The 23843-nt window shown below is 42.9% G+C and overlaps 1 protein-coding gene across 1 annotated transcript in view; it reads left to right on the forward strand.

Moving 5' to 3' along the window:
* The window catches only part of GABBR2 (gamma-aminobutyric acid type B receptor subunit 2), a 341708-nt gene that overhangs the window by 149504 nt on the left and 168361 nt on the right, over positions 1-23843 (forward strand). The window lies entirely within an intron of this gene.

The raw sequence follows: 23843 nt of genomic DNA on the forward strand, positions 1-23843 counted from the left end.
ACACATGAAAGCAAGGAGGTGGATATACAGACCAACAAATCCATGTCTCAAGGGGACCTTTTCACAGCCCCCTGGAATTTTCACCATGGGATTCTGCATTTAATTTTTATTTCCAGACCTTGAATCTCAGAGGCCTGCACTGTCCCTCCACACCTGCGCCTACTGCACTTCCCAGAATATTTGGCTAACAGGGCAGTGCATCTTGTAGTGTGTAGGTCCACAGAGCTATTCTAGTTGATTCTGGCTGCAGTTTTCCCCAAGGCCCATCTGCCAGGCTTGGGTAATGCCAGGCAACATGAGCAAAGGAGTGGAGTTGGAAGGCATGTGGAGCCTTTCATAACTGGCAAACAGTCTGTTAGGACTGGATAGCTCAGTGTGCAGGGTGAGAAGTGGGAGAACGGGCTGGGAGGAAGGCAGGATGGTGAAGGCCCTGCATGCCTCTGTGTTTGGACTTTACCTGTCGGTAGTAGGGAGCCACAGAAGGTTTTTAAATAGCCGGTGAGAGATGGTAGCAATCCTGAGGGCAGAGTGGGACAAGCCGCCTAGAGTCTGGGAAACCAGCCAGGGGTTTCCTGCAATGCTTCAAAAGAAAAATAATAAGACTACAGTTACTTTCTTACATAAAAATTTCAAATTCTCTTTGTTTTTATTTTTGCTTTTTTTATGTTAAAATGCTAATTATTGTTTTCTAACCATAATATTGATGTGTACTCAATGCAGAACACTTGGAAGACACAGAGGAGCACGAAGGAAAATGAAAAATGGGCCACTGAAAGGTCATTGTTAACATCTACAGGCATATGCCTTGACAGTTTCTTCAGTGCATATAAATGAACATATATAAACAAATACCTGCTCTTACTATAGAAATGGCTCCTTTAATTTAGCAACTCAGTGGGAATGTTTCCCCAGGCCAGCAGATACTCTCCACCACCGTGTCTCATCATGGCCTGTCCACTCTGGGCCTGGCCCCCTCTGATGTGTTTTGAGTTGCATTTTCCTCCAGTTTTATTTATCCTACAATCTGTGCCCACCCTTCCTATATTCCAGTAATTCTACAAATATTCTGCTCACTGATGGTCTTCCTTAATGGCTTTCCAGAACCATTAGAGAATATTTTGCCCCCTTAAAAAAATCTTTGCCATTTGGGGGAATTTGGGCCAGCATAGGAGGTAGATGTATATTCTCTGTTGCTGTTTTTTTTTTTTTTTTTCAATCGCTGTTGAAAACATTTTACCCTATGGGCATGCCATAATTACTCAAGGAGAAGCTCCCGTGGCATGGAGGTAGTTGCCAATTTTTCCTGATTGCAAAACAGCAATGCAATAAACTCATACTTGTATTTTTATATGAACATCTCTGATTATTTTCAGAGAATAAATTCCTAGAAATAGTGTATGCACATTTTGGAGCCTTTTGTACATGTTGCCAAATTGTCCTCCAGAAAGATCATACCAATTTAGAGCTTTATAACAGTATATGAGAGCACTCATTGCCAACATTGCATATTATTCTTTTTTGAACCTTGGCAATTGCTATTTTAATTTGCATTTCTTTGATTACTACTAAGATTGAATTTCTTTTTTACTAGGAATCTTTTTCATTTCTGTGTCTCCTTTTATAAATTGGCTGTTCATGTTATTGGCACATTTTCTTATTGGAGTGTTCTTTTTCTTACTGATTTTTAAGAGTTCTTTATAAAATAAGCATATTAGCCCTTTGTCACATTTGTTGCAGATATAGCCCCATGTTTCATGTGACATTCAATTTTGCTTTTCATGTTATTTGATAATATTGAAAATTTTAATATTTTATACAGTCAAGTTTATCAAGGCCATTTTTTTTACTTTTAATTTTATGTTTGGCATACTCTTTCCATCACAAGAACTTTTTAAATATTCACCTACATTTTCTCCTAATACTTTTATTACTTCATTTTTAAACTTATCTGATATTTTAGTATGTGGCCTCAAATAGTGGACTTTTCTTTTCCTATCCCCATAGTCACTCAATAATTCTTCCAGCATTTAATTAATATATATTTTCCTGATTCACTTAAAATACCTATGCTAAATATTCTCTTTAGAAAATAATATACATTTGTATATATACTGTAAACCAGATGTATAATAGAAATATAATGCAAACCACATGTGACTTTATAGTAGCCACATTTTAAAAACTGAAAAGATATAGGTAAAATTAACTTTAATAATAGTTAATAATATTTTATTTAATGAGATGTATCCAAAATACTATCATTTCAATATGTGAAACTAACCATTTCAAATTCTCAGTAACCATATGTGGCTAGTGGCCATCCTCTTGGAGAGTACGGCTTATACTATTCCTGAGATTTTAAATTTTAATCTGTTTATTCTGGAATTGGCATCCTAGCTTTCTGAATATTATTCCATGGAGTTCTGAGTCAGGAACATGTTAGTGTGGTAGACTTCTCAGATTCTGTGATTCAAGTTGACCACAGTTCTGCCATTTTTAGCATGTGGCTTTGAAGTTCCTCTTATGGGCTGGAAGGGAAACACCCATGGAAGATTATCACGTGGAAGGCGTCTGTGGACTAGGCTGGAAGTGATGCACATTACTCACATTCCATTGGCTATGAATAACACGCAGCCCTCCCTTTATCACAATTGCCTTTATTTTCACCAATTTAATTTTTGTAAGGTTCCAAAAAATGCAGTAGGGATTTTTATTTTAATTTCAGTAACTCCAGAATTAATTTGGGGGACATTTGACATCTTTTTAATACCAAATCTATCCATTTATGAACATAGGACATTTCTCTATTCAAAATTTCTTACTGGGTTCTCCATAAAGTTTTGTCATTTTCTTCATATAGATCCTTTCCATTTGATGTTGAGTTTATTTTAAAGTATTTTTCTTGCCTTAGGGAATGGGATATATTTTTCTTGACATTTTAGAAGTGTTTATTGCTAGAATATAGAAAAGCTATTGATTAGTGTATATGCATCTTATGACTGACCATATTCAATTCTAATTACTTCTGGTAGTTTTTTCTCTCTTAATTCCCTTGGGCTTTCTAGGTAGGCGATAATACCAGCTAGAGCGAGAATAAATTTGCTTTGTTTTCCAGCATTATAGCATCTTTATCTAAATGATTTCTTATGAGGTGGCACTGCATAATGGTTAGTGCAGAATGACTGCTTAGGTTCTCATTCTAGCTCAGCTATGCAGCTGGATACCCTTGGGCAAATTATTTAACTTTTCTGTGTCCCCGATAATGGGAACATACTCATATCACCTCAGGTGTTGTGAGTATTAAAATAGGTAATACATATAAAGTACTTAGGACTTAGAACAGTGCCCAAAGGAACATCTAATATATATTTGCAATTGTGATTACTAGTGCCCCATTCACTAAATATCCTGGAGCTATATTTAAAAATACCGATAATAATGAATACTCTAGTCTTGTTCTTGACTTTAATGAGAATGTTGTTGTAAGGTCTGCTGTCTGTTGGAAGAACAGATATTCTTTCTCATGTTGAGATGTTATATTTTTTATTTATTCAGTGTTTGAACCAGCTGAAATATCAGATGTCTTTTTAGAATCTACATCAATAGCGATGTGATTTTTTTTTCTTTGCTCTATTAGTGTGACAAATTATAGTCATCAATTTCCTCATATTCATTCTATTATACATAATATACTCATTCATTTAAAACATATTTATTGAGTGCCTCGCATGTGTTGGGCACTGTTCTAGGTACTATAGATGCATCAGTGAATGAAACAAAGTTCCTGCCCTCAAGGGACTTGCATTCTAGTATGGGGAGACAGATAATAAAAAGCAATGATCAAATAAATGTATAATATTTCAGGTGGTAAGTGCTGGGAAGAAAATGAAATAGGGTAAGGGGAATAGGATATGCCATGAGGGGTTGGGGGAGGTCAAGGAGAGAGTCAAAGACAAAGTACCATTTAAGCAGACACCTGAGGTCAGTGAGGGACAAGTCATAGGTTATCTTGGAGAAGAGGGTCCAGAAGGAACAGCATGTGCAAAGGCTCTGATCCGGGAGAGGTTCTGGTGGTGCTGGAGCCACCAAGGAGACCATTCTGGCAGGAAGAGTGGGTGAGGAGGAAATGGAGCAGTTGTTTGGGGAGATTTCTGGCTCTTAGCAAACATTCCTGAGCACTTTGGCTTATACTTTAAGCCTTTGAGAAACTACTGGAGAATATTCTTCTTTGTTTTTGAGAAAAAGTTCACATAACATAAAATCCACCATTTTTATCATTTTAAAGTGTGCAATGAAATGGTATTTGGTATGTACATAATGATGTTCAACCATAATCACTATGTAATTCCAGACATTTTCACCAAAGGAAATCCCATATCCATTAGCAGTCACTCACTTCCCCACCCCTCAACCCCTGGCAGACACAAATCTTTCTCTGTCTATGGATTTGCCTATAATGGACATTTTCATTTAAATGGAGGCAGAGGGGTGTAAGGTAGGGGAAATGGGTGAAAGTGGTCAAAAGGTACAAACTTCCAGTTATGAGATGAGTAAATTCTAGCTTACTTGTGTATATATACATACTAGAGGCCCGATGCACGGAATTCGTGCAAGAGTAGGCCTTCGCAGCCACAGCAGCTGCCTCAATCCCTCCCTCACAGCTGCAGCGGCTGCCTCTATCCCGCAGCTGTAGCCCCGGCTTCGTCTGGAAGGACATCCGGAAGGTCTTTTGGCTGTCCGATCTAATTAGCATATTATGCTTTTATTATTATAGATATGTCTTCTTTGGAGAAAAGCCTATTTCAATTCCTTTGTACAATTTTTTAATTGGGTTGTCTATTTGCTGTAGAGTTGTAAGAGTTCCTTATTTATTCTGGATACTAGATGCTTATCAGATACATGACTTGTAAATATTTCCTCTCTTTTTGTGGGTTGTCTTTACATGTTCGTAATGGTGTCCTTTGCACAAAAGTTTTTAATTTTGGTGAAGTCCTATTTATCTGTTCATTTTTTGTTATTGTTGCTTGTGCTTTGGGGTCATATTTAAGAAACCATTGTCTAATCTAAGGTCATGAAGACTTGAGCCTCTTTCCTTCTAGGAGTTTTATAGTTTTAGCTCTTACATTTAGGTGTTTGTCTATTTTTAGTTGATTCTTGTATATGGTGTGAGGTAAGGGTCCAACTTCATTTCTTTTTGTATGAGGTGATTCAGTTGTCCTAGCACCATCTGTTTAAAAGACTATTATTCCTCCATTAAATGATCTTGGCATCCTTGCTGAAAATCAATTGACCATAAGAGTATGGATTTATTTCTAGACTACTAGAGAGTTTTTAGAAGGAAGGAGGATTTGATCTGTCTTACATTATAAAAGGGTCTGAGTGGAACATAGTGACTCGGACTAAATAATGAAAACCAATTAGATTCTTGATCTTTTTTTACAATAGAGCTGACAAAGTAGATTTCTTGATGGAATCTATGTGTGGAGTAAAAGAAAATGAAGCATCCCAGTTTCGCAAGATGAAAAGAACGTTCTGGAAATGGATGGTGGTGATAGTTGCACAATGATATGAATATACTGAATACCACTGAACTGTACACTTAAAAATAGAATGGTAAATCTTATGTACATTTTCCACAAATTTTTTAAATAGATCATTTTTAAAGCAAAAAAAAAAAAAATGAGGCATCAAGGATGGTACCTATGGTTTTAGTCTGAGCAATTGGAAAGAATCAGTTACTGCTTATTAACTTGAAGAAAAATGCAGAGGAATAAGTTTTAGAAAGGGAAATTAGTAGAGTGTCTAGATCTGCCTACTGGAAATCCAGATGCTGCTGGATAAATGAACTTCAAATTCACATTTATAATGAGCCATACTAGCATTCTTGAAATAAACCTATCTTTGTTATGCTGCACTATTCTTTTAATCAATTTAATTATCTGGGATTTTCCCCCTGTAAGTACATGTGAAAGAAGCTTATATTTTACTCTGATTATGCCATCCTTAATCAGGTTTCATTTTCAGAATTATCCTAGATTTACAATGTGAATCAGTAAGCTTTCTATCTTTTTACATGCCTTGGAACAGTTTATAGAATATACAAATTAGCTTCTCTTTGAAAATAAAAAACCAGTCTGTAAAACCATCAGGATTTTATGTCCCTCACCTCACCCATTTTGCAAGTTCTTTTTGACTTCTTCCATGCTTCTTGGTCACTTTAGGTTTATACTTCTTGTGTGGATTTTAGAAATTTATATTTTTTTGAGAATAGTTCATTTCCTTGAGATTTTCAAATTTATTATCGTATGCTTAGTAAAATTTTTTAAATGTCTATGTCTTCTGTTATATGCTCTTTCTCATTACAGCTATGTCCCCCCCATACTTTTTTCCTTGATTAAACTAGTTTGCTTCTTTATTGATGTAATTGATATTAACATCTTAAATTTAGCATGCAAAATATGACCACACATCTTAATTTTTTCAAGTTAAATTACATCTGAATCAAGCACTCCACCTGCCACACTTACTTGAGTTAGCACCTCCTGCTCCAAGCAGCACCCTCCTCCAAAATAGCCAACAACACTGGTGGTCTTTCCATCACCAATGGAAGAGCCTGTGTTCTGCGGCCCTTGCTGCCTACTGCCACTGGTGGTGCTGTTAACCCTGGTCAGACTGGTGACCTCCACTGATTCAGGTCCCTGGATATATTTCCAGCATCCCTCAAGCTCCTCAGCAGGTTTCCAGGTGGCAACCTCTTCCAACAGTATTTTTACTTCCATATGGAGCCACTCACAAGATGCAGGAAGACTGTTGGAGTGATTTAGTTATTTTTCTCCCATGGATCCAGAACCTCTGTTGTCTTTTTCTTCTTAGATATCTAAACCCCCAAGACGCTGAGAGGGTTTCTTTTAAAACCCTACCCCTAAACGGTCCTATTCCATTTTGCTATAGAGTAGAACTCATCCTCCTTAAAGCAGACACCTTAGTTGCTTGGGGGCAGAGGAGGGGCTCCACTTGTCTTCCCCTTTAAAGATTGCTCCTGCTCCTAGAGATAGATAAGTTTTCCAGACATTTCTCTTGCTAAAGAACATGTAGCAAAAAACACAAGTTAAATTTTCAGTGAAACATCTCATTGGCTTGTGTGTGTTTTTAACCCAAAGAACCAACACTTGGATTTTTATTGGCTCTGCTGCTATTACCTACTTTCTAATTTATTCGCTTCTGCTTTTATTTTTATGAATACCTTCATACTTTAGTTATGTTTGTTTTGCCATTCTTTTTCAACTTCTTGATTTGCATACTTACTTTTTACTCTTTTAGTTGCTATCAAATGTATTTAAACCAGTAAATTTGTGTATGATTACAGTTTTGACCAAATTCTATACTTTTAACTAAATAATATGGCATCTTCATTATAATAAGAGTACTGTATAATTATATTTTCAGTTTAAAATACTAGGTTCTACTTCTCTGAGTACCAATACAAAAATGAAAAATCTATTGTTAGCTACATAGAATAGCACATTTATTTACAACCCATTCCTCATCACCTCTAATTTTGTGTTATTATAATTTGAGTTTTTATTTAATTTTATTCTTTACATTGTGAATAATTTTCAATTGTTATTTGAGATATTGATTTTATTTTAAAACTAGATTATAATAACTATGATTTTTAGATTCAGATTCAAATTTATAGGGCTTCTATTTCTGATGACAATCTTTCATGAGTTGTATCTTTTAATTTATCTCTCCATGGTATGAATACATCTTTGAGTAATATTTTTCAAGAAGGGTATATGAGTTTTAGATCTTCCATGCTATTACATAGATCACTTTTTCTCTGTGACTTTTCCTATAAAGTATAGATTTCTATGACCATAATATTATTTTTCAAACCTCTCTAGACATTTCATCATTGTTGTCATGAATCTGAAGCAATCTGATTTGATTCCTTGTAGCTGTCTTTTTTTTTTTGCATGTGCTAGATGCTTATAGAATTCTTTCTTTTTTTAATATATATTTTATTGATTTCTTAAAGAGAGGAAGGGAGAGAGATAAAGAGTTAGAAACATTGATGAGAGAGAAACATCGATCAGCTGCCTCCTGCATACCCCCTACTGGGGATGTGCCCGCAACTAAGGTACATGCCCTTGACCGGAATCGAACCTGGGACCTTTCAGTCAGTAGGCCGACGCTCTATCCACTGAGCCAAACCTGTCAGGGCGATATAGGTTTCTTTCTTAATCCTTGGAATTAATAAAGAAAATACAGTACCTATTGGGTGTTTGTCTATTTTGTCTGAAATATGATTAGTATTTTTAAAAAATATTATTTATTGATTTCAGAGAGAGGAAAGAAGAGTGAGAGAGGGATACAAACATCAATGATGAGGGAGTCATTGGCTGGATGCCTCCTATATTCCCCCTACGGAGGATTGAGACTGCAACATGTGCCCTGACTGGGAATCAAACCCTGACCTTCTGGTTCATGGGTTGATATTCAACCACTGAGCCACACCAGCTGAGCTGATTAGCATATTTATTTGAAGAATTGGATGTTCAGATTGCAGTTTTCTTCTATTATATCTTTAGTTATTACTCTTTTGTTCTGATATCTTTTTAGAAATACCATTACATTTGACCCTTGAACAACATAGTTTTGAACTGCAGTGGTCCACTTAGACATGGATATTTTTCAATAAATATTTTATCTTCCTTATGATTTCTTAATAACATTTTCTCTTCTCTAGCTTATTTATTGTAAGAATACAATATATAATACATATAACATACAAAGTAAGTGTTAATTGACTGTTTATGTTACTGGTAAAGCTTCTGTCAATAGTAGGCTATTAGCAGTTAAGTGTTGAGGGAGTCAAAAGTTATATGCAGATTTTCAACTGAGCAGTGGGTTGGTGCCTCTAATCCCCACATTGTTTAAGGGTCAACTGTAGTTCACAAGAGAGTCTGTCATTTATTCTTCATATTATTATTTTCTCTCTGTTCATTTTTATATTAGTCCTTATTCTCTATTCTGAGAATATCTCAACACTGTCCTCCATAACATCCATCAGATTCTAACAATTAAATTCTGCTCTTTAAAGTTTCTAATGCTTTTTAAAGTTCTCATAACATTATTCATTTCTTGTCATTAGCATCTTAACTCTGCCGGCTTCTTTTACTTTCAGTCTCTTTTATTGTATATCGCATTTCTTACATCTTAGAGACCGGGTTTCCTTTAAACTCGCTCAAGTACAAAACAGACACTACAATTGACTTCTTGTTCTAGTGCAAATCTTTTTAGAGGTGATGTTCTTCCTCTGCATGCACTTCTTGTTTGCCTCCTTTATGTTTCAGAAAAATTTCATAGGTTTAATGTGCCTTTTAGGTCTTTCCTGGCCTGGTATTTGCTTATAGCATGTGTCAGTTATCTTGGTCCCCTCATTGGTTTACCTAGATGCTAGGATTCTTCACCTCGGATATTAGCTTGGAAAATTGGGTGATGAAATTTCACATGACTAGCTAGGGACAAGCAGCCCAAGGCATTAGGGGCCCATTTTGTGGGCATTTCCTCTCTAGTTTATCGGCACAGCTGGTCCAGATGTACACTTTTCCTCCTGGCCTCTCCTTTGTTCTCTGCCTGCTGTGGCTCAGAGCTGCCCCAGTTGGTCCTGGGAAAGTGGGCTTGGCTGGGCTTTGCTTGATCTTGGGTCTAATGGCCCAGCTACTCCAGAAGGCTGTGGGCTGCACATGAGAGGTGGGCTCCCCCTGATGGGCTCTGCACCCCTCCTGTGGCCCAGCCTCTCCTCCAGCATTCACTCACTCTCCGTCTGAGACAGTGAGGTGGGTCCTGTGAGCATGTCCGCCCTCCCCGCAGCACCATACTGCTTTCTCAGGAAGGAGAGCTGTGAGTCAGTTCAATCTGGTTTCACTGGCACTGTACCTCGCAGAAATTCCTCAAAGTTGGTGGCATATTGATGGCACCCTTTCCTATGTTCCCCTACCGAAGCAGATTCCCCCTATTTTTATCCTGCCTTGGTCCTTTCTGTCACTTTCAGAAGGAGGTAGCTTAGGTGGGAGTTGGACATCTGTGCTCAGCTTTACCGTCTTTCCCCAAAGTTTCAGAGTTCACTTTATTTCAGAGTTAACTTTGATGCACAGAGAGATGACAGTTCCTGAGCATTTCCTTTTAAATGCCTCCTATATTATGTGCTGCCCTCATCATATCTGGTTTTATACTTTCTCCTGGATACTTTTTCTCTCCCATGCAAATTTCAATCTAGTACCTCGAATAGATGGGTCACTCTCCCCGCAAACATGGCGGTGCCTGTCTTGGAGCAGTGAGTGCCACTCCTTGCCAGGGGCTCATCATCTGGCATTGTAAGTCACATCCTGACCTTCAGCAATATTAATGGAATTTCCCCACATCCTCCTTTCCTTGCCAAAATTATGACCTTTGAAAGTAGAAACAGAGAAGAAACTGTCCCCCTGCCTCCAAGTCCCCAGTCTCCTTCCAAAGCCTTGGGTTTCGCTAGAGAGCCATTTCGGATTTCTTCTGGCAAACCCAGGCTCTCCCTCGTGCATGAATCAGCAGACGTGGGCAGCAGGCAGTGGGGGAGGGGGTTGCAGGACCCCCCCCTCCCCATCACTGCTTGGCTGCCCGCCCCAGAAAGACAGCACGTCATACAATTTGCCATATCCAGTCTGTGAACAGCTGCCTCCCTACCCTCTGTGGGGAGTCACCAAGCACCACACATCTGCTCCTTCCGGGGATAGTGAAGATTCCTCCCACCACGGTGCTGTGAATTCCCTTCAGGGGTTTTATGGGTGTGGAATAACATTCTACAGAAAGCCCAAAGTAACCCATCTTCATGAGAAGACACACCTATTAGAGTTTAGTTCCAGTTTAGGCACCACCAGCACTTGCTTCCCTTCTCCCAACCTCATGTCATGTTTTCTCCACCTCCCCCTTTTGACTTTGTTGCCTCTGATAATAAACCTGCCATATATTGAACTTTCAGTCATAGTAGACCCTGAGCATGTATCAGCTTATTTTACTCTTTCTAACAACCTTAAGGTAAGTTGTGGCTTTGCCCCATGTGTAGGTGCAAAAAGCACTTAGAGAGTTTACCTACTAAACTTATACCTGGGCAGCAGGTATAAGTGACACCTCAGACAAATGAATGGGATGTCCTGAGGTCTCATTCATTCATTTAGCCAGTGTTGGCTGAGCTGGATTCCATTCCATTCCATTCCAACGGGGGCAGCTCTGAGGTGGCCTAGCCAATGGGGGCACAGCCAGCATCCCATTCTAGAGCCACCTGACTCCAGTTTGTCCTCTTTCCTCTCCCCCATTGCGGGAAATAGAAACACAGGCTCTTGTTGTGGGTTTAAAGCAGGGGTCTACACCTGTGGGCCCATGAGCCAAATCCAGGCCCCTGTTTTACTGGAACACAGTCATGGTCATTCATTTGCACATTGTCCATGGCTGTTTTTGCAATGTAAAGGCAGAGTCAAGTAGTTGTGACAGAGACTATGTGGCCTGCAAAGTCTAAATTATTTATTGTCTGTCCTTTACAGAGGTTGGCCCATAGTTTACAGCATGAGCTGTGGAAAGCAATAGGTCTGAAGTTAAATCCCCAGCTCACGGCTTGCTACCGGTGTGACCTCAGGAAACTCACTCAGCATCTCTGAATCTCATTTTACTGACCCATGAACTGGTCATAATCATATACATTTTGTAAAATATATTTTTATTGATTTCAGAGAGGGAAAGATAGATAGAAACATCACTGAGGAGAGAGAATTATTGATCAGCTATCTCCTGCATACCCTACACTGGGGATGGAACCCACAACCCGAGCATGTGCCTTGATGGGGAATTGAACCATGACCTCCTGGTTTATAGGTCAACACTCAACCACTGAGCCATGCCAGCCAGGCAATAATAATATATTTTGTCCTTTTTATTTCATACTCATATACTTTGATTTTATACCAGTGGTCAAGAGAAGTGAGATGACATGTGTGAGGGGCTCTGTATCTGAAGGGTGCTCAGTTATCGGAGTTGTCTTTGTTACCTTTCTCACTATCATAGATGTGCAACCTTCCCCACTTTTGCTCTGTGGCTTCCTTTCTGGAACATTCCAGCCTTTTTGTTTAAGAACACTTCACCTTTTCTGGCACCCCCTGATACAGATGAAGCAGAGCTGCTTCTCAAGCCTCCTCAGAATGCTGGGCAGCAGGTATAAGTGACACCTCAGACAAATGAATGGGATGTCCTGAGGTCTCATTCATTCATTTAGCCGGTGTTGGCTGAGCTGGATTCCGTTCCATTATGCTGGAATATGACAGGGACTCAGACAGGGCTTCAGGGCCTCCAGGAGCTGCAGCAGGGCAGATGGACAGGTTAATAAACCATGACAGTAATCACAACCCCAGCGCCTCCAGATTCCGGTCATCTTTGGAAAATTCCCCTTGCATTCTGCGGAGTGAGCACCTGTTCCCCAGAACCTCTGGGTACTGCTCCTAGGAGGATACATTATAAAAACTGCTTGGCTAGCACAGCTTCAAGCCCTACTCCTGGGCTGTTGGCCCACTCAGCACTCTGATGCTATGTCCACCCCAGGACACGGCGGGCTTGCCTGACTCGCCAGCTCCCTCCCAGGACACAGACTCAGCACCTCTACAGGCTGGGGCTGGCTCCACAAGCTTCAGGCCAGGGCAAGGGCAGACTGTCTTTCCTCACCTTGGAGGAGCTATTGACAGCTTAGCTCCTCTCCATCAGTCCGTGAGGCCTTGATATTCTCCCCTAGACACCTGCGAGAGGGCCAAAACCTCATGCCATGCTGTGTGCTGTTGTGGCTGACCCAAAGGACTTCCTAATTCCTCCAGAACAGCGCCAAGAAAGGTGGCCCTGGGAAGGAGGAGCAGAGAATGCAAGGGTCCAGGGGTGAGCACAGGTCACTGGAAAATCCAGAGGGACTTCATGGAGGTGGGGCTCTTTGCAGTAGGGCTTAAACAGTGAGCACAAATTGAAAACAGGAGAACAGAGGTCAGTGATTCATTTGTGTGTGATTGGTCATAAAAACCAATTATAAAGGATTATGATAAAATGTGAGATGGAAAAACTGGGATATAAAATCATGTACACTTTGATGACTTCTACCTAAAAGACATACCTGTTGAATCAGTTAAGGCCCTGGCAGGAACCAGATGGCATATTCAGAGAGTTGAAGTGAAGGAAGTTCACATAGACCAGCGGTTCTTAACCTGTGGGTTGCGACTCCTCTGGCAGTCAAACCACCCTTTCACAGGGGTCACCTAAGACCATCCTGCATATCAGATATTTACATTACGATTCATAATAGTAGCAACATTACAGTTATGAAGTAGCAACGAAAATAATTTTATGGTTGGGTCAGAACATGAGGAACTGTATTTAAAGGGCCAGAAGGTTGAGAACCACTGACATAGAGGAACTACTTTGGGCAGAACCAGGGCCGCTGAGCTAATGCTGATCAGCTGCTGTGTACAGGCACTGTGCTGGTATTGGAACACTGAGGAACAGGCTGGGCACTGCCTTCGGGCAGTTCCTATCTTGTTTTGTAGGGGTTTGGGAAAAGCTCCTGGAAGGGGTGCAGCTGGTGGCTTTTGGGGTCCTGCATGGGTACCCAGACCCTCAACACAGTCCCTACCCTCCAGGCATCCCAGTCTGGGGAAGAGGGACACTCAAGTAAACAAGCCCTTCTCCGTGTCTGTCATTGCGGATACCCACCCTGGGGTCAAGGCCAGTGCTGCCCCCAACCCCCTCCCCTCTTCTCCCTGCTCCTAACCCTCCTGAATTCCAGAAACAGAGAAACACGAGTTTGAATCTTGGTCCTCTGGCTTACTAATTGTAAAGCCTTAGGCAACTCATGTACCTTTTAGGTCTCTCATCTGTAAAATGGGGACAGTATTGGCATCTGCTTCGTAAGATTGTTGAGAGAATGCAGTTCACTCCAGAGTGATTCTGCCATGTCCCCTACAGCCTGCTTGCTCCCTGGGGGCTTGGAGTGAGGCGTGGGAGGAGGCGGTGAAGAAGAGTGGAGGAGGGGAAGAAAAATGGGCCCTGGGAGGGGAAAATGGGAGGGGAAGCAATTTATACCTAGGCCTTCACTTCCTCCATCCACCCACACCCAAATCTGCAGTCCTGGAGGAAGAAGGGAGTCAGTGCAGGCAAAGAAGGAGGGCTTTAAGTGCTAGGGCTATAGGACCTCAGGCAGAACTCCAGAGCAAAAGACAGAAAACGGCTTTGTAATGTAGAACTGAAAAGGAAGCTGCACCTAAAAGGGCAGTGATGCCCCAGGGCCTCCGAGGAATCCTTTAGCTCCACTTGAAGGGAGAGGTGGATCCCGCTGCTTCTCCAGCTCATGGAGCTGCCTGGAGCTGTCCTTGTTCTGCAGGGTTGAGAGCCTGGGCGGCCCCCAGCATCTGCGCCCTGGTAACTAGGGAACAGGTTTAGGAATCCGAGACGTTCCTCAGGGTTTCAGCAATCCCTTCTGCTCCTCTGTCTGATGCTTGAATCCCTGCTGTAGCAATCCCACCTCTGCCTGCGCACCCACAGTGATGGGGCGCTCACCCCCACCTGGGAAGGCCTTTCCATCCTTGGATCACTCTCTTATTGGAAAGTTCTGCCTCTGAAGCAGCCAAAATTGACTTCCTGGTGGCTTCCCACACTGGTCCTGGCCCTTTCCTTGAGGCCCATGTGTCAAGCTGGTGGCCTAGTCTTGGTGACAGCTCCTCTGGAAGTGCAGGTGGGGTGCCTCCACACCCTGGACCTCCCACCCCCTCAGCCATTCCTCTGGCAGTGACAAAGAGCAGGGATGGGACTCGCAAGCCAGGGAGCGATTTTGCATTCTGCTCCCTTTGAGGCTCTCAGGTGTGATTTCTCTAATAGCCCTCCTCTATTTTGGTGTCAGAGATGCACTTTGCATCTGGCTGATTTCCTATAGAGGTTTGTATTCATCATCTTAACTGGATAATATCCCTGTTTTATTAATATCCAGATATTTCTGTAAATATTGGTTTGGTCCCATGAGTCTGCTTCAATTAAAGCAATAGGCACTTTGTCACAGAAAAGCAATGAGGTTCTGATAGCTAATTTAATTCCCCACAGCCAGTGTATCCTGACTTTGCTGACTGCCAGCAGAGTGGTGAGCTCCTTGAAAAAAATGCGAAGCAGAGAAGACTGCCGGCTGGGGGGACTAAAGGGGGTTTGTGTATTTTTCAAGAAGGGAGCCTGAGCCTGGTCCCACCTCCTCGATTCTTTGGAACTTCTAACATTGGAAGGCTGGCTGATTTGCGAGCCAGAGGGCCCTAGTTCTCAAGTCACCTGTTCGTCCCCGATGCAGGCGGCTCCAGCGTGTTCCTGGCCTACAGTGTGGTTCTGGGAGGTGGCCCCTGAGGAGGACGTGGTGGGCCAGAGAAGAGGGGACTATGGCCTGCAGGCTCTCCCCTTGAAGGACTGCCGTAATGGGATGATGGCAGTGAGGGCTGCAAGGAAAGACAGAGATGTCCTGGGTGGGTCCTGGATGTGGAGGCCTGTCTGCCACTGGCCATCTCTGCCTGTCGAGGTCCCCCTTCCAATCCGCTAAAGGTCCACTAGCACGTGGGAGCTGTCATAAGGGCTTGATGTGAGTGGTCGTACAGGGCTCAGATCATAGGTCCTCACATCCCTGTGCCAGGGTAAGAAGGGAAGGGAAATGTCCTCAGGGAACTCCACCTGCCCTCAGGCCCCATGGATCCCCACAGAGCCCACAGAGCACCCGCAGCAGTGGACCATGTCTTCAGGCTGAGACATGCAGCCCAGCCGTGGGCTTTTGTCTCATTCCTCTAAGACTGGCTCAAGATTGAGCATGAACGCTTCTGGGCTCAGAATATTTACCCCACTGCCTCTCAGCCTGGACAGATGCTGTGCACCCTCAGTGTGCATTTGTTCATTCTCTTCTTCATCTCATAGCTGTAAGTACCTACTGCATTCCAGGAACAATGCCAGATCCCCGAAATCCAACAAAACACTTCCTCAAGGGGCCACTGTGTTAGTTGGGGAATGGATGTGACAGCCCAGTTCTCATGGTTAGCTCTGCGAACAAGCTCAAAGTTTCGACCTGGATTCCTGAGCCCTCCACTGAGGCCCATGTGGTTGGCAGGCCTCCACCTGAGCCCCCACATCGAATGATATTGCCACTCCGGTCCTCCACTGTTTTCCTGCTCTTGGTAACTCTCAGGAAATGAGAAAAGCCACAAAGGAGTAGCTGGACAAGTGGCCATCAATTAGAGGAAAGCCAGGGTGCCTTTAGGAAGCCTCACCTGTGATGTGAGGTATGGACAGGACAGGAAGCCAGGATCCTGGTTTGGACCAGCAAGCAGTCAGGCCTTAGTATTCATTCCCTGGGGCTTCTGTAATAAATCACCACAAACTGGGTGGCATAAATCAACAGAAATTCCTTCCTTACAGTTCTGGGGGCCAGAGATCTGAAATCTAGGTATTAGCAGGCCATGCTCCCGCCAAAGGCTCGAGGGGAGAATCTTTCCAGGCCTCCTCCAGCTTCTGGTGGTTCCAGGTGCTCCTTGGCTTGTAGCCACATCACTCCCATCTCTGCCCCTGTCTTCACATGGTCTTTCCCCTCATGTTTCTATGTCCCAAATCTCCCTCTTCATTTCTCTTATAAGTACTTATTATTGGCTCACCCAGGTAATCCGGGATTATCTCATCTTGAGATTCTTAAATTAATAACATCTGCAAAAACTTTTTTTCCAAATACAGTCACATTCACAGATTCTGATAGGACTTTAACATACCTTTTTTTTTTGGGGGGGGGGTCACTATTCAACCTGCTGGCTCTGTAATGTGAACTTACAGGTGTCACACATGTATGTGTGGTCTTCACATGGACCCAGGTACTGCCCATGTGCAAGTACCTCATATATACAATAGCTCTAATACATGTTACTTATGGACTTGTCCTTTTAAAAACTTTTACTTACAGTAAATTTTGATTACAGGTTATTAAGAGCTCAATTATTTGTAGAAATCTGAAAACTAGATGGCTTCATTAAACTGAAGGAACAATTTCTTCAATGAAAACTCATCAGGTTGGAAAGGTGGAAATATAAACACACAGATGTTTCTACAGGAATTTAAATCCATGCTCCAAGTGTTTGAAAAACTTCGGAGTTTCAGAGGATTGTTTTAGCAACTGTAAAATTCGAAAAGGCGAAGAATGGGGGCATGTGGAATTTTAAAACACTTGTTCTCTTGGAACCACAAGCATTGGTGGTTAAAGAATCTCCTCTCAGGCATCCTGACCAGATTCTATTTACATCTCTCTGATGCAGGGAGCTCACTAGCCACCAAAGCGGCCTTCTCCATCTTTAGAAAGTTCTTTCTGGCTTTGGACCAAGCTCTGCTTTCCTGAAGCATCTACCTGTTGTTCCCCGCTCTGCCACGGGGGTGCCGAGATGCCTTCTCTCCCATATGACAGCCCTTCTTGTTTGAAGTCTGCCATCACTTCCTGCCTTGGTCTACTCTTCTCCAGGCTAATTTTTTAATTAGTTTAAATTAATGGCGGTTTCTGGGGAGCTCCAGCCCCAGTAAAAGTGACCTGAATTATTCAAAGATTTGAGTGTTTCAAATGCCTGTTTATCCTAATTAGCATTTAACGACAGTGATGCCCTCTGCCTCTAACGAGCCACGTTTTAACATGTTCCATATTTTAATGGGTTTTACTTGAATGAACTGTTTAATCAAGTAAAGACACATTTCATGAATGAATAGAAGTAAATCTATAATTACACGCTTTAGTCAGGTAAGAGGAGTGACATTTCAGCACAATCCAGGACTATATATAGCGAGCGCATTTGAATGACAAAGTAGGTTACCTCGGCTTCCATAGGAGACCTGGGAATTCGCTTTGCTCTCAAGTTCATTTCAGTAACCTAATTAGAATTTTCAAAGAGTTGTAAAGTGCATGTGGTGCAGATCTGGTTCTCCCCATCTTTTCCTGGATCTCTGTCTTTCTGGATGATTCCTGAACAGGGGCAGTAGCCTCATTGGGGAAGTTGTCTTGGGAACTACTGGCCACAGAAGCCAAGTGCCCTGGTCCCTGATACTGTCCATGACCTTCACTGTGCATTTCACTTGCTCTGTCAGAGGCTTCCACCTGGGACGTGGGGTAGGAACCTGCTAACTTGTAGCTGTAATAATACTCTGCCTCTCTCTTCTCCCTTTCTCATTTTCTCACCCTCATGCTTTTCTCCCTCCTTTCCCTCTCTCCAGTCTCCCTTCTGACGTGGGCAGGCTCTGCTTTTGGTGCTGGGGGCAGGAGCAAAGGATCAGGTATTAAAGATGAGACGTAACTATTAGATGGGGCAGCAGAGGACAGGGGAGGAGTCCAGGCTGTTGAAGGAAGATGGTGCCCTGGACCTGAAGAAGGTGAGGGTAGGTGACTTCGGGGGTGTTTAGGTGAGCTTGGAACCCAGCTGTGAGCCTGGCGGTTCTGTTGCTTTTACCTCTAGATGAGGTAAATTTACTGACCCTAAATTTTGTGGTTCTCAACTTTAGCAGCACACAGGAATCATCAGGAGAGCTAATGCCTGCGCCCTTCCCAGAGATTCTACTTGGTATAAGAATCAGCCAGGGTATCAGTGTTTTTTTGAAACAGTGATTCTAATGTGCAGCCCAGATGGCTTCAGGTGACTGCAGCCCAGCCAACATCTTGACAGCCTCATGAAAGACCCTGAGCCAGAACCACCCGGCTGAGTGGCTCCCACATTCCTAACCCATGGAAATGTGTAAAACACATTTTTCTTGTTTTAAGCCACTAAATTTTGGGTAATTTGTTACCCAGGAATTGATGACTAATACAGATTATTAATTGCCCCAAATGTATCCTCAGGTGGGCCACTTCCTGCCACCTCCACCACCATCTCCTTATCCAGCCTCCAGAATCTCTTACCTGGATGATTCTGTTGCCTCCTCCATGGCCTTCCTGTTCCCCTCATGCCCCTGGCCCCTCATTGGTCCTACAGCAGCCTGAGTCATCATTTTAAAACACATTTCTAATCATGCCATCCCCTCCCTGAAACTTTGTAACTGCTTCCTACTGTGATTAAGCTCAAGACCAGACTCTCTCACTTGAATTATGAGACCCTCGTGGTCTTCGCCACCTCCTCTTCTTTCCCATTTCATTCCAACAGCCTTCCCCCTGCCTGGCCCATATTCTGCTCTAGCCTAGTCCAGCTCTTTTCTAGTTTCCCCACTCGCTCCCTCCCACCATAGGACCTTTGTACACACTGCTGCTCAACAAGGAAGCCTTCTCCCTGCCTACCTCCTGATCTCTCCATGACTGCTTCTCCCAGAAACATGCCCCTGAACTTGAGTGCCCTTGTCTTAGTGGCTAACCAGGGTGGTCACCTGATTAATGTCTCTCACTCCCACTAGATAGAGACCCAGGATAGTAAATGGTTTTGCTCATCGATCAGAGCCCCATTACCACCTCATATGTTGCCTAAAGCAGAAGAGATTTCAATATCATGACTGAATGATTGCATGAATGAATAAACGAATGAGAGAGAGAGACTGACAAGAACAAACAGGACCCCATTCTGAAATGGCCAGGCACTAGGTAGTTGTCCAGAAAGGACTCAAGCCTACTGGCCAGGCAGTGACTGGGCATGAGATGGAATTCCAGCCCTGGAAATGAAGCAGGAGCCCAGACTGAGGGCCTGAGGTCTGAGAAGGCTCCTTGCTGGAGGACAGGGGGTCTTCAGGACTAAGGCAGGAGATTTGTGGGGGCAGAGAGTTCATTGGCCCTACCTGTGGGCAGCAGAATGTTGCAGGGGGACAGGAGCTTAGCAGGACATGCAGATATGGTCCTGGGCCCCTGAAGCAGGGCTAGGGGTAGGTGGAGAGAACAGACTGACCCACAGGGAAATTATTGAAAGTGGGGCACATAATGCAGTTCTTTCATAAGCTCAGTCACTGGGTGATTTCCAGAGAGTGGGTGTGCCAAGCATCATCTGGGCAGTTGACGTGTGATTAGTGGAAGGGTGCAGGTGTCAGGGCAGGAAGGGGGCCTTGAAGGTAGACTGGCACTGTGGTCTACTCTGAGCTGATGATAGCCTCCCTGAGGGACATGGTGGACCCACATTACACTTAAAATGGGTCACATGGACTGAGTTATGCGAAGCCAGAAAATTCTTCTAAATAATCTGTCCTTTCTCAATTGCATCAGCATCCCATCTTTTTCTCTCATCTCCTTTTCCTTCTCCAACCTGCCCACTTCTCCACCTACATCTCACAGGATGGATGAAAACCAGCTCTGTTTGCCTGACGCCTAGTGTGTGGATGGAAGCTGTGTGCTCAGCCATTGTGATGGCTTTATTGAAGTGACCAGTCCCTTTCACCCCTTGTCCTATGGCCCAGTGAGCCAGCTGATTGGGAAGTTGTCTGCAGACCCACGGGACCTGCTGTTCAGATAGCTGATCTGACCTGATGACATTTTTCTCCCTGCTCATCCTGAGCAGCACTGTCTCCACGGTTCTGGGCTTTCCCACAAAAGCCATTGATTCTTCCTGGCTCTTGACTTCTTTTAAGATGTTGGATTTCCCTAGAAGACTGTGTTCAACTGTTCAAATCCTTGGTTAAAATTTTTGGATTTGAATCTTTGACTCCCAGTGCTGCTGGGGAGGCCTGAGGAGTCATTGGGGTCACTCCTTGTGACCTTTACACTCCTCAGCTGCCCTCCTGAGCCACTTTGTCACTCTCCCTGGTAAACCAGATTCACCTTTTTCACCCAGTCCCCTAACTCCCCTCTCCTCTGGCAACAATCAGTCTCTTCTCTGTATCTATGAGTCTGTTTCTATTTTGTTTATATTGTGCTTTAGACTTCACATATAAATGAGATCGTATAGTATTTGTCTTTTCTGGCTGACTTATTTCACTTAGCATTGTACCCTCTAGGTCAGCCGTGGGCAAACTACGGCCCGCTGGCCGGATCCGGCCCATTTGAAATGAATAAAACTATTGAAAAAAAAGACCGTACCCTTTTATGTAATGAGTTTCCAGATCTTAGCTATTATAAATAACACTGCTATGAACATAGGGGTGCATATATTCTTTCTGATTGTTGCTTCATGTTTCTTAGGATATATTCTTAGAAGTGGGAGCAGTAGGTCCAATGGCAGTTCCATTCTTAATTTTTAAAGTAACCTCCATACTGTTTTCCATAGTGGCTTTACCAATCTCCATTTTTTTTTATATCCTCGCCAATACTTGTTGTTATTATGATAGCCATTTTGACAGGTGTAAAGTGATATCTCATTGTGGTTTTAATTTGCATTTCTCTGATTAATAGTGACATTGAGCATCTTTTCATATATCTATTGGCCATTCATATATCCTCTTTAGAGAAGTCATACCAGTTCTTGAGGGGAAAAAGTCAACAGCTATTGCCTCTGACACACCTGTTCTTCTCTGTGGTGCCAAGTGACTTTGGCTCCTTAGGGATTTGATTCCATGTGGAGCCCAGAGTTGTGCTCTGAAAGCAAGGGGAGTTCTTCCTTAGGTGACCTTAGCTCTGTGAACTGACCCCAAAGCCCTTGCCTTTAAGGACTCAACCCTTCCCTGTCCCCTTTCTATTATCACGGGGGCGGGGCAGCTCATGGCCTTCCTTGAAACCCTGGCCATCCAATCCTCCCTTCCGGGTGATGGATGGGGCAGCCTTCTTCTCTATCCCCTCCCATAAGTGCCCATCTCATCTCTTCTCCTCCCTCCCAGGGTGGCCAGGGCCTTTTGGCAAATCAGACTCCTGGTTGCTCCCTCCCTGGGTCTAATATGCAGTGGGACCCTCTCTATACTTGAGTGTGTGCATATTTTGTTTTCTTGAGAATGAAGGGTTATTCCTTTCCCAGAACACTTTTCTGCTTTTATAATGGAATTGAATAAAAAAATAGGATTCTCTTTGCAGAAATGCAGTTCATAACAAACTGCCAAAAGACATTGACTCTGTTAAACAAGACATACCTGCAGGTCCAGAAGGAAAAAAAGGTGATTTTTCAAATTTGCTAAGTAAGTCTTTGCCCAGTGAACTGAATGACCCCCTTCTAGCCACATGTGAGGGTGTGGATACTTTTCCTTGTGAGGAAGATCAATTACATTATTTCTTTTCCATGCTTTTGTTATTTTAAAATACCATTTAATACTGGTTTCCTCCATTTGCTTTCCCTTAAAAAGCCCATTAGATTACATGCTCAAGCTGAGCACAGACTTCTTGGTGCTGAAATCATGGGCAGTGAGGGCTGATTGCGCCAACCAGCTGTTCTGACCTGTTCTGACTCATCAGGCCTCAGGAACCATCCACATCTGGCAGGATCCAGAAAAGCCAGCCTGGGAGCATGCAGAGAGAGCTGGGCTGGAGGTCACAACTCAGCTTCCTCATTTATGAAATCAGGGCAGAGTGAGAGGACCTCTAGGGTGTTTCGGTTTTATTTGTTTTGAGTTCTGACCACCTATAAAATATTTTATCTGCCATAATTACATACAGCTTTCAAGCACACACTTACACAAAGATAGATACCCAAGCCACTCACTACCTTGATGCCGTGACTTAAGCCTGGAAATGCTCATTCCAGCTATTAGGCTGTGTAAAGAGCCTTAGGATTTACAAAGCCATTCCACATACTCAGTATTTTTACTAGGCCCTGAAACAACCGTGTGAGCTACATGCTGTAGTGTCCCCATTTTAGAGGCGAAAAGACCTGAGAGCAGGAGTAGTTCCCTAAATTTGGGTGGCATGCAAGTGGAGAGCCGGGCCGTCGGTGCAAGCCCAGGAGTGTGTGCATCCAGCTGCACTGCCTTCCAGCAGGGGTGTGTTTGCACATTTTCTATGTTTAATTGTTGTTGCACACCACCCTCATGACACACAAAGCAGATCATGCCCCCTCCCCTGCATCCAGCAAGAAACTGAGGCAGCCGAACTATACTAGCAAAGTCAACATTTTTTCTTCATACAACTAGTTCCCACTCTCCTATCAAAATGGAAGTAAAAACGAAGGATGGACAAGCTTCACCCTGACGGTGTCAGTTTCATTCTCAATACAAAACATTTATCACAAAGTATTTCAGGCATTCAGAAAAGCACAGATTCACAACCACCTATGGGCTTGCTACCCAGAATTTTAAAATGTTCACATTTTCCCCTGTTTGTGTAATATTTCTTTTAAAGAAATAAAATACAGCAGTTCCTATTGAAGCCCCTTTGTTCCCCTTCTGTAATGGTGGCTGCCCAGTAACCATCTTGCGATATTCAGGGCCAAATTATTCAAAACATTTTTATATGTACATTGGAATAATTATCATTGAAAAAATATATATTTTATTGATTTGAGAGAGAGAGAGAGAGAAAGGGAGATAAAGAGGGATAGAAACAGCAATGATGAGAGAGAATCATTGGTCAGCTGCCTCCTGCGGGCCCCCTACTGGGGATTGAGCCACAACCCCAGGCAAGTGCCCTGACTGGGTCCAACAAGTGACCTCTTAGTTCATGGGTTGATGCTCAACCACTGAGCCCTTCCGGCTGGGCTACCAATTTTTTGAAACAAGAAGTGCCTTTGTATTGTGGTAAAATATACATAACATAGAATTTACCATTATAATAATTTTGAAGTGTGCAGTACAGCGGTGTTTAGTGCATTCACATTATTGTACGGCCAGCACCACCAGCCATCTCCAGAATCTTTATCTTCCCAAACAGAAACTATGTCCATTAAACAGTAACTCCCTATTCCTCCCTCACCAAA

The sequence above is a fragment of the Myotis davidii genome, unplaced genomic scaffold (assembly GCF_000327345.1).
Source record: "Myotis davidii unplaced genomic scaffold, ASM32734v1 scaffold534, whole genome shotgun sequence".
Classification (NCBI taxonomy): Eukaryota; Metazoa; Chordata; class Mammalia; order Chiroptera; family Vespertilionidae; genus Myotis; species Myotis davidii.